The following is a 12,105-nucleotide window of genomic DNA, read 5'->3' on the forward strand; positions in this document are numbered from 1 at the left end:
TGGAATTTTTTTAACAAGATTTATACATTTACACATTATACAGATTATACATATAACGCGGAGAAAAGCCTGTGTTTCGTTCACGTTTTAGGAGAACCAACGCTCCCGCTCTCGCAGCTGCTGCGGCTTGATTGGGCCGAATAAAAGATGTGAAAAAAAAGTCTTACTGAGCATGCTCAGTAGGACAACTGGGCCCCCAACCTCTGACGTCACTGGGGCAGCCTTTCGGCCTTGAAATTTAGTCGGCATTGGTCACGCTCAGTTATCTCGCTCGGTTGGCGCGTCAACTACGGAAAAGATAAAGACAGCAAGTTGTGGTGGGCATAAAATGGAAGCCGCCGTCAGCTGCGCCGAACAAGGGTAACCAGGCACTCATCGAAGATGGCTTAAACGGGCAACATATGTTTTCCGCGGCTCTGCGGTGGCTTGACCCGGGGACATCTTGTTCCGCGATGGTTTTCCAGCGTTTAATTCCTAAAGGCGACGGGTGAGCACAAGAATTTCAACCAATAATTGTAGGAAGTATTGATTTTGCATCAGTACATAAGAGTAAACCCAGTTCTCTGCAAGTCTGACTGGACTGACAGAAGTGCAGTGTCGCTTTTAATAATTGGTGAAGATGGCAGCCAAGCTCCTGTCGAGAAAATGCGTTTATTGAAAAGGCTTGATTTTGAGTTGGTTAGGCTACAAAGTGTTAGTTTCTTCTACTTTCCGCCTGTATTTCAAAAGATGTCAAGTACTTATTCGCTGCTTCCTGCTCATTAAATTCTTCTTATCAGGGTTTGAAAATTTGTCAGTCTTTATCCTAAATACACGTGATGGGCTAAGTGCTTAAAAAATATCACAAAGAATGTCGATGGAGTCAACGTTTTGACAAGTGAACTTTCCTTCGTCAAAGCAATGCTGTTGCCTTGACGAAGACTAGTCAACGTGCCGAAACACTGTTTCCAGTGACGTTGTTTCTAAAAAAAAACAAAAAAACGCCTGATCGTTTCAAACCTCACCGTGCCTTTGATCTTCAGTCTCATTTGGTACTGAAGTTCTGCGAGAAAGCTATGCGCACTGCCATAACAAATGAGATTGAGTAAAAAACGATGTGTCCTGCGATTGTTGATTATTTTCGCATTCATTCGGATATTCTGGGTTCAACGTTTGTTAATTATGTCCGTATATCAGTTGTCAGTTAAAGAACCTTTATAGATAGACACTTACATACTATGTGTATGGCTGTTGTTTTTTAATACAAATTGTGCAATATAAAAGTTGATTTTATTTGTGCTGATCGAGTTTCGTCTTACTGGGAAGTCAGAGAGCTTACCTTTCGCCTTACAATGACAGGTTGACATCATGCGGTAGAATGCTCACCTGCATATGAAACCTGCATATGAAACACAACTGTGCCGTGATTGACGGCTAGTATTTAGACACATTTCGCAAGCCGTCCGGCATCGCCGAATTTTTGTTGCGAAAATTTCTATCAGGAATTGTCATAAAACATCTTCTGTATAATAACCACTCATAATTATTACCAAGCACGCTTACGATAAGATGCATTCTGGTAGACATTTACTGAAGCTCATTTTACTACGTGCGATCCCAAAAAAAGTAAAACTGGGTTTCGCAGCATTAAAAACAATAAAAGTAAACAAAAAGTAACGACCAATTTTTTGACATAGAAGTCGGACAAGTGATGTCCCTGTGACCCACGTAAACGCTCTAGAAAAGTTGATCCTTTTTGTGCATTTTCGTGACGGTCCACAAATGAACACTGCAAAGAGAACAATGCAGCTATTGAATGTTTAGACGCCAGCACTATACTACCTGCAGCAGGTGGGCTTACAAATAATGAATTGTGGAGTGAGGAAGGTGTGGTCATCCCTATAGGTAGCCGTTCGAATTTTTTATATGACACTGTAGTTTGTTTTTCGATCTCACCAGTACAGCTAGGTATCGTGGTAGTATTGGATGCACCCTAGTTCTTCACTGGTGCATCCAAATGCACAGACACACTTATAGTAGCCACCCAGTGCGACAAAACTGTATTTTTTTATTTATTGTATCATATGTTCGCATTCTAACGAACGCCAATGCTTTGGATTGCACTATGTCAACTCTATACCAACAGCAGTAGCAGACGTTTATGCTTGTTTTTAAATTGGTTAGGTCATAGCTCTCTACAAAAGTAAGGCAGTTCGCAACGCACAACACACGCAACTTTTCCGAAAGATAACCAATGCAAACAAGTGGAGACTCTCGGAATCCTCGGCTTGTGAAATGTCAGAACTCAACTTATATTTTGTGACGGCTTATGATCATGGTTGTCGTTAAAGGTGCTTTACCGCATTCATATACGAATCGCTAGAACTTATATTGCAAGCATGTTTTGTTTTTTCTTTAAGTGTGACCACTGCACCGGTACATTCGGCCACGCTTCTCGCAATGTCACGTCAAGTTGACTTGCGCCTATTCTGCACCTCCTAAAGTTGTCTAACTCACTCACTCACTGCCAATGTTTAACAAAATGGTCCATCTCTACAGATGGCTTGTTTGTGCTGAACATGTTCGATTTGCTTGACTTTTTTCAGAAAACTTTAATGGTATTTTGGGAAAAAGCATCTAGGGCGTTTTGGATCTTTGGCATTTTAAGGTACTTTGGGAGTTAGGCACTGGTGCCATATCACTTGTTGCAATTAGCCATTGCAAGTAAATACTTTATCGAGACAGTAGGAATGCCTTTATTAAGCCTCCTTAAGAACTGCAGCTGGTGTAAACGCTAGACCCCGCATAGACATGCTGTTGCTGTGGGCACTGGTGAGATCTCCTGCTCAGAAGTTTACTGAAGTGTAAGTTTTCTACAGACGTCTCCACTTACCCTAGGAAAAAATGCTTCAACTCTATTTACCTGCATCATACAGCTGCGATATTATTGTCAACTAGAGCTTCATTCAGAGTCAGTTTTGAGCGAAGAGAGCCATATACTAGAAGTGAGCGGTGAGGCTTCTTATTGTGCCATTGCGTGTTCGAGAGAGCTATCATCATACCAATTGGTATTGCCTTTAATGGGGCCCTCTAAAGCTTTTCACGACTTCAAAGTTTTCAACGTTTTTATGGCTTGTTGCGTATACTGACGGCTTAAGAGATAAGTGCTGCAAGAACGGTGGCGACATATCGCCGCCGTTCTTCACAAACACATGACATTATTCTCCAACACATCCCTGATGCAGCATACTATACACGGCATCAGTTACAACTTTCTGGCTTTATTTATTGCAGGAAGCGCGACGCGTTGTCAGAAAGCCGTCTTCCTCACTTTTCACAGCCCATGATCCGCGATGGATGGCTTCCGGCTTGTGCGTCATGTTCTAGCTGCCAAGACAATGTCTCAATGTCCTTTTTTCTCGGTGGTGCCCACCGCCTGATTGCAAGCGCTCGATCCGGTCAGGTAGGGGTGTGTGGCAGCGTCTTTGGCCGAGATCCTCTCGCGAGGGCTGTAGATAAGCATCTTCAAAAGCAGATCTACCACCTCGCAGTCCGCCTCTGGAAGTAGCTCGGCCACGATGTTCTTTCTCCACATCGGAAAGGTCGGCTTGGAGTTTGGTAGCTGCGTCACTTCTGGCCACGTGTCCGTTGTCGGCGTACCGAGGACGCGGAAGATGCGAAACAGCTGGTCGATCTCCGAATCTCCGCGGAAGAGAGTTTTACCGGTTAGCAGCTCGAAGAAGGTGCACACGATACTCCACACGTCCACCGGTGTCGAGTAACGACTGGCCCCCATGAGAATCTCCGGCGCCCGGTACCAGAGGGTGACCACCTCGTGGGTGAAGATGTGGACGGGCAGCGTGAAGGCACGGCACAAGCCAAAGTCGGCGACCTTGAGGCCGCCATTGTCGTCAATAAGAATGTTTTCTGGCTTCAGGTCACGGTGCAGAACCCGCCTTTGGTGGCAGAAGAGGATGGCGTCTACCAGCTGACCGAGGTACTTCTTAACGACGGCGCCATTCAGGGTCTTGTTCTTGGGCTGAATATCCAGGAGCTTCTTGAAGTCCATGGCCATGTACTCGAAGACCAAGTATATAGCCTTGGACGGCGGCATGACGACTTCTAAGAGACGCACTATGTTTTCGTGCTTTAGCTCCCGTAGGAGGGCCACCTCTCGTATCGTCGTAACTGGCACGCCTTCCTCTGCGCCATCGACTCGGATCTTCTTGATGGCCACGATCTTGTTAGTCGCCTTGCACTTTGCCTTGTAGACGACGCCATACGTGCCTTCACCGATCTTCTCCATCATGACGTAGTTCTTTATCCTGTCATCACCGGTCTCGGAAGCCGTGCCTGCAGACATCGCGAAGGTACGCGCAGATTCTTAGTCTAGAGAGCTGTATAAGCGGCTGCCGAGGACCGTTGGAACAGTACCGGTATGAGTGGCAGCTCGCGAAAGCTGACCACGTGCTTTGATGATGATGATGATGATGATGATGCCTCGGCTATGGCTCTTGACCACTCAGGGGGATTGGCAAAAAATTTAGTATATGAAGTTTAAAGCCTTTCTAATGATGCCTAATCCTAACAGGAGGAGGATAAAGCACACGTAAATACAGAAAGAGTGCAATATTTTTTTTAGCCATTTTGACCAGACAGAATAATATATATCTCGAATTGAAATTGCAGTAATTTCGAACACGTTTAAAATTGATGTTTAGAATATGCTCAATAATATTATAATAACAAATATGCAAATTGGAATTTAGAGGCGCATTCGTTTTGTTTCACGAAGATAGCTGCAAACGGCTTTAAAAGCATTGCTGTGGCTGTAGCCCAGAACCAAAGCTTTATGATGATGATGATGAATCCACAGACATGGCTCGTACCCACTCAGGGGGATTGGCCAAGAATCGATGACTTAATTAAGTAAGTTTTTTTTAAATATTGAAACCACCTACCAGAAAAAAAGAATGAAAAAAGTAAAGACACCCTAGTCAGAATGAATGGAGTGCAATAGTTGCTTGTCACTCGTGCAGATAAGACAACTATTCATTACCTTGAATAAGAATCAGGATAGTTAAACGATGCTCTTGTGTTCGTTGGAATTATTTTTTTTTATGATTAATAATCACGCAATTAAAAGCTTAATTCTTTTACTTTCATTCAGGTACTTGGAAACTGCGTAGAAAACGTTCTCGTGGCTGAAGCCCAGATCGTAAGCACCGAAGGAAAGTATGTTTTCTATAGTGAAATTCAACCCCAGGCTAGCAAATGGGAGGGCTAAGAATGTTTTCCTAAGCAATTTGTATCGGCGACATGATAAAAAATAGTGCTCTATTGTTTCCAATTCTGAACAAAAGTTGCATAGTGGTGATATCGCCAGACCAGCCCTATGTGAATAGAAATTTAACGGGGGGACACGACATCGAAATCTGGTTATTATGGTTTCCAACTGTTTTGTAGGACACCAATGACTTTTCCATGGAAATCTTAAGTGAGTAAATTCTGGTGTTGACAATATTGCTTCCATAGCGTCTGCACTGAGCGCAAGCTTTCTGTATCTTGTCGCCGTTATAGTGGCCACTTCGGGAAGGACTGATAGTACTGGCCCTTCCAATGCTGTTCGTGCTAGAGAGTCGGCGATTTCATTTACTTCTAAGCCGCAATGACCGGGTACCCATACTAATTTCAGTAGCTGCAGCTGAGGAGGAACTAGCATAAGGAGCGTCTTTAAGGCCATCGATTTTGTTGACGCCGTAATCGACGTACATACTGACAGGGAATCCGTTATTATGATCGCATTAGCGGCATTCAAAGGTAGCTTTCGCAGCGCTAGAACTATTGCCAACAGCTCAGCTTCAAAAACTGGGGTGAAATCCGGTAATCTTAATGAAAAAGACCAGTCAAGCGAATGTGAGTATATACCTACACCTGTCTTTTCATTCAATACTGAAGCATCTGTGGCTATAATGTTATTCGTTTCCGCATGTGCAAGATAATCCTGCAGTCGGCTATTTAAGACCTTATAGGATTGTAATTTGGCCTTAGAGGGAAAAATGTCATCGAATTCAATCTTAAGAATTTGATTTGTATCCTGCGCAGCAATCACATCTCGAATTTTTACCTTTAACCGATCTAGTTGTTTCTGGACAAAAGCAATTTGAGGTGTTCGAAAGCGTGGCCAATGGGCAAGAAAAAAGCTGTCTGGGTCATTTATAAAATCATACTCAGATCGTCTTGGCGCATAGCTATAAAATTTCAGAAACGTCTGAACCGTTAGGATACGAAAACGGCAAGGCAATGTAGGTAATCGTGCTTCCTGATACAAAACATTGTTTCTTACAAACCTCGGAAGTCCTAGACACAATCTCAAGGCTTCTCGTTCCAGCATAACCAGAGGCTTTATTTTATAGGCAGGGCCACCTGAGAACAATACGCACCCGAATTCTAGGATTGGTCGCATATACATTTTATAGATCATCACCATTGTGCTTCTGCGTAGACCATATCGGCGGCTGCTCAGTCTACGAAGAATTCCTAAGGCGCGTTGTGCTTTAGATGCCATGCTTTCTATGTGAGGAGCCCAGTTTAGGTTGGCATTATAAGTTACTCCCAAATATTTAAGAGATTCCACCTGTGGAATGGGCTCTTCTTTATAACATATTGAAATTGAGATGGGATCGGATATTGGGAATATCAATACTGCACTCTTATTTACATTTAAGGTCATGCAGACTGCATCTAGCCATCTCTCCAGCATATTGACATATCTCTGTAGCGTTTGATATAAAGAATATATGTCACTATGTGCCGTGAAAAATGCAATATCGTCAGCATATACAAACACCTTCACGTCCTGGCAATGCGGTATAGTGCTCATTAAGATGTTAAATAGAACTGGCGATAATACAGCGCCTTGGGGGACACCACGTGTTTGTTTGCACTTTGACGATGCGCAACCATCCTTAAAGCAATAGAACTCCCTTCCTCTCAAAAATTCCCTCACCCACGCCAATATATATTTTGGGAGATTGTGGCTCTCTAATATGTCTAATAATACTGAATGTTCTACACTATCGTATGCCTTAGCAATATCCAATGTCACTAGTGCCGCATGTTGTCTTTTTTTGCGAGCAAGCTGAATGCGGCTTTCTAAATCTGCGTGTGCACACCAGATTGAACAATCTGTTCTGAAGCCAATTTGATTTGGATTTAATATCGAATTTTCCTCCATCCATATTATAACTCTTTTATTGAGCACTCTTTCGATGAGCTTCACCATATTAGATGTAAGAGAAATGGGTCGAATGTTTTCTATGACATATCCGAATCCGTGTCTTTTTTGTATCGGCACTATTTTAGCTAATTTCCACTCATACGGAATCCAGGCATATTTTAACGAATAATTTACAGTGTTTAGTAGGTCACATGGTGATAATTTGAATAATATTTTTATCATAGCAGTTGTGATTCCGTCCGGACCAGGAGCTGACGAGGGCAAACCTTGTATCACTTGTGCTAACTCTTCCTCTGTAACTTCAGTAACTTCAATCGTTGACGCTGGTTTTTGTAGATTGTAAGGCTTAGTTGATGTAAATCTACACTCCAGGCCTTTAGCCATGGTTTCTAAGGATTTCTTTGTTTCTTCCAAGGACATAATCTCAAACCCTTTATTATTTTGAGATGGCATCATTTTACGTGATCTCATGAACCTGAACAGCGCCTTTTTGTTACAAGCTTTTGAAAGGTGATCATAATGTTTTCTATCATATTGTTCCTTAGCTAAGAAGACCGTGCGTTTGAAAATTGCAGCGTGATACTTGTAATCAGACCAGTTTTGAGGGCACTGGTTATACATAAGTTTTTTCTAAGCTGCCTTTCTTCGTCGGAAATCCCGGGCACAGTCCGAGTTCCACCACGGACTGTGGGTTGTGCTCTTTGCGGATTCCACAACGAATTCTGCATTTTTATATGTTCTTTTGATCAGTGCACTTAGTCTCATGGCTTTTGTATCTTCTTGCTCTTCAGAATGAGTTGCCAAAGCAGATTCTAAATCCTTCCTAAATTTGGTGTAATTAATAAACACTCGAGTCTGAGAGCCTGACATTATAACGTGGCAAGCAATCTCGAATAATATTGGCAAATGATCACTGTTAGTTGCACAATCACACGCACTCCACGACAAACTAGTGAGTGATGAACTCACAAAGCTTAAATCTAAGGCTGAACGAGACCTATCACTAATGTAAGTGGGTGTTCTTGAATTCAGGCAACACAAGTTATTATCCGCTGTCTACTCCCACAATCTCTTACCGCATTGATCAGTTCGGAAACCCCAGCACGTATGTTGAGAATTGAAATCGCCGATTAGAATTTTATTTTGATAACTAGAAGTCACTGCAGCGTCTAAACATCGAGTATCTATTACACCTTTAGGAAAGTATGCATTCACCACCAAAAAAGGCATGCAGCCTGGTAAGGTTATTTCTAAGGCGAGAATTTCACTGTCAGGTGACATGAGCTTATACGCAATTTTTGCTTTGAGACTTATTCTATTATTAATAAAAAATGCCAAACCTCCACCTTTCGATGGACGGTCTAGACGGAAAGATCTGAATCTATTTAATTGAAAAGACTGATGCATTGAAAGCCAAGTTTCTTGTAGTGCAATAATATCTGGAGAAAATTTCGATGCCAAATATATTAGATCAGTTGCTGCAGAGTGAATTGATCGGCAATTCCAATGAAGAATTTTAAGTGACCCTATTTTTGCTCTAAAATAGTTTCAGCGATGGCCTTGTTTAGAATATTTTCTTTAAGAAAATCAGCTTTAGACAGGGTGTTCTTCTGGTACTTTTTGGTTTTTGAATCGACAGGTGCGATGCCTTTTTTGTATAAAGGGGATCTCGAGCGCTTTAGCGATCGGGGATCCATCTCCATTTCGTCTGAGTCCTCCACTTTCTTGGTAAGCTCGCATTGAGATACGCTACCTTCCTCTACTGAATCTGCAGCTACCATAGGTTGCTGTGGCGTATCGGAGCCATACTTCTTTGAAATTTTAGGGGAGTCACGAATGTGAAGGGCTTCCGTAGCCTGATGTGGCGTAGCAGAGTCATACTCCTTTGCAAACTCCGAGGAGTCACTAATGTTACGTGGTGCACTGTGGTTGTTTTCCGCTGTACCCAACATTTGAGCCATCTGGTTCGATAGAATCTGGGCCAAGGACTCACAAATATTCCCAGCGATGCGCTCCATTGCCTTCTCCACTGCCTTCTCAATCGCTTCCGCAATAGGGACAGAGAGAGCTTCCATTGTTGGCATATTACGAGCTGTAACACCGGCGTAGCCTTGTGTTCGTGCTTGTATTTCAAGTGCTGCTTCCTTCCGTGAACACCGTCTTCGTTCTACTATCTCTAGAATTTGCAGTTCACGTACCTTTGCCGAACAACTAGAGCTATCGGCCGCATGAGCTTCGCTACATAGGCAACACTTTTCTTTATCACTCAGACAGTCGCTAGAATTGTGACCTTCCCCGCATACCTTACACCTGACCGCTGACCTACAACCTTTCATTGTGTGACCATAACGCCAGCACTTTATGCATTGGAGCGGACGAGGAGAGAGCGGCTCTACTCTGTAAATTAAAGGCCAAGCCTTAATTTCTGATGGTCGGACTGATCCCGCAAAGGTCACAATTACAGACTCAGTTGGTATTTTGTTGTTATCAACCACCCGTCCACACCGATAGACTGAAATAGCACCTGCTGGCGAAAACAGCTCTAGTACTTCGGAGGGTGGCATGTTGGCATCGACGCCACGCACTAGACCTCGGGTACATGCTAAATGAGAAGGTATGAACGCGCTCACCGGCTGGGATGCAAACGTTGAGCACTTTAGCAGATCTAGGACACAGGACTGGTCTGGCGAAAAGCACAGTATGCCTCCTCTGCCGAACTGGCGGACCTCCGTTATGGACTGGTATTGGGCTGTCACTGACCGTAATTCCGCCTGAATGATCTTCGGGTTTTTCATCCTAATGATGCCGTCATTGTTCGGGACTAGAGCCACTGGAACCGATGATATTCCGTTGTTCAAAAAAAGATCCACTGGCACCTCCTTTGGATCCGTAGAAGCAGACCAAAGAAAAGTCCCTGGCCCTGGCGAAGATAAGGGCATCTTGTCTTGTCTGAACTGCACAAAAAACACTGATCAAACAACTATTGCAGCATAAGAAACGATGGTAGATCAATTAACCAACAACAGCTACTTAATTCTTGGCCACACCCCGAGAGCAAGCTTCAACGGCTAGAGCCGACCACCACCGATGCCACTGATCGCTGTACCTTCTCCTTCTTCCAAAGCTTTACCTGCTTTTACTTCTTCTTCTTCTCCTCTTCTCAAGGCTCTTACCCAATGCAGGGCATTGGCCGTCGAAGGGGTTCGTTTTTTTTTCTTTGTTCAGTGTTTTTTTCGCGTGTATGTTGTAAACACGGGCATAAATGTGAATCTAGTTTTTCATTGGTGGGATTGTAGTACGGACTTCAACAAGAACATCGTGGGCAAAGTGGCCTTGACATAAAGGCAAGAAGACAAAAGATCACGAAAGCATGGATCGAGATCAAAATTACAATAATATTATCCCTTGGCGTCACTTCATCAGGTTGCTGCTAAAATGATGTATGCTCTACAGTGTTTGAATACATCAAAGCAACAACAATTTTACCGTGTTATTCTATGCTTAGTTTTTTCAGATTCTTAGTCTATAGTTCGAATTTTTTTCTAGCGGGCAACAGAGGTGACCGGACCGCTTGTTCAGTTAGCATTTTTATTTCTTCCATGTTTTATCTCGAAACTAATTTTGCAGATTGAATTTAGTTTCATTACTTTAAGCATCCTGCCACCCGGATCTTTGCCCATCCTTCTTTGTGGGTGAGCGGCGTCTATGTGGGGTCACCATCATGATCATCATGGCATTTACCAGGCTCAATTTCTGGCAATCATACTTGCATTGCGCAGATCGCCCAGTATCTGTCCGCAATCGCCATTATAACAGACTGCCTCTCGAAACTTATTTTGCAGATTGAATTTAGTTTCATTGCTTTAAACATCCTGCCACCCGGTTCTTGGCCCATCCTACTTTGTGGGTGAGCGCCATCTATGTGGGGTCACCATCATGATCATCATTGCGTTTACCAGGCTCAATTTCTGGCAATCACACTTGCATTGCGCAGATCGCCCAGTATCTGTCCGCAATCGCCATTATAACAGACTGCCTCTCGAAACTAATTTTGCAGGTTGAATTTAGTTTCATTACTTTAAACATCCTGCCACCCGGTTCCTGGCCCATCCTTCTTTGTGTGTGAGCGCCATCTATGTGGGGTCACCATCATGATCATCATGGCATTTACCAAGCTCAATTTCTGGCAATCATACTTGCATTGCGCAGATCGCCCAGTATCTGTCCGCAATCGCCATTATAAAAGACTGCCTCTCTGTGTGTTCTCATTTATAGGGCCACGCAGTGCAAAGTTATTCAGCGTAGAGATATGAAAATAAAATGAAATTGATGCTTACCCTCAACTGAATTTTCGCAAGCTTCCCTTACTGCGTTTCCCTCGCCCTCTGACATCGGAAGGCAGGTCAAATGAAATGAACAGAAAGCCCTACCGTACAGGAATCTCGCATAAAATATTGCCTGTTGTGTCCAGCATATTAAGGACGCCGTTGCGATGGTAACAAGCAATGTTCTATTTGAAGAGAGAATGACACGTGCAAAAGGAGCCAGCTCGCGAACGCTTATAGAAAGTTTTGTAGCTTTAGTGATATATATATATATATAAATATATATATATATATATATATATATATATATATATATATATATATATATATATATATATATATATATATATATATATATATATATATATATATATATCGACGACGCTTTTACATTTTTTTAGTTTTCTTCAAATAACGGCACCCGGAGCGTCGCCGGCGCGTTTCTTGAGGCACATGGCGTTCGGTGCATTCTTTCACCAGTTTAGCAGTTTTCAAGCTGGAAAAGTCGGAGAGCTTTATCCTCTGTCACGGTAGAAAGAGCAAGAGGTAGAAAGAGCAAGC

The 12,105-nt window shown here is 42.9% G+C and overlaps 1 protein-coding gene and 1 pseudogene across 1 annotated transcript in view; one reads left to right on the forward strand and one right to left on the reverse strand.

Annotated features, from left to right (window-relative positions):
* The first annotated feature begins 349 nt into the window (after positions 1-349).
* LOC142768883 (venom metalloproteinase antarease-like TserMP_B) overlaps positions 350-12,105 on the forward strand; it is a 38,340-nt gene continuing 26,584 nt past the window's right edge. Inside the window, exon 1 of the mRNA XM_075871356.1 lies at positions 350-487. The gene's annotated coding sequence lies outside the window, so the exon portion shown is untranslated. The remainder of the gene's footprint in view (positions 488-12,105) is intronic.
* On the reverse strand, positions 3,383-4,402 carry LOC119165271 (cyclin-dependent kinase 1 pseudogene; annotated as a pseudogene).

Source organism: Rhipicephalus microplus, chromosome 8, assembly GCF_043290135.1.
Source record: "Rhipicephalus microplus isolate Deutch F79 chromosome 8, USDA_Rmic, whole genome shotgun sequence".
NCBI classification, from domain to species: Eukaryota; Metazoa; Arthropoda; class Arachnida; order Ixodida; family Ixodidae; genus Rhipicephalus; species Rhipicephalus microplus.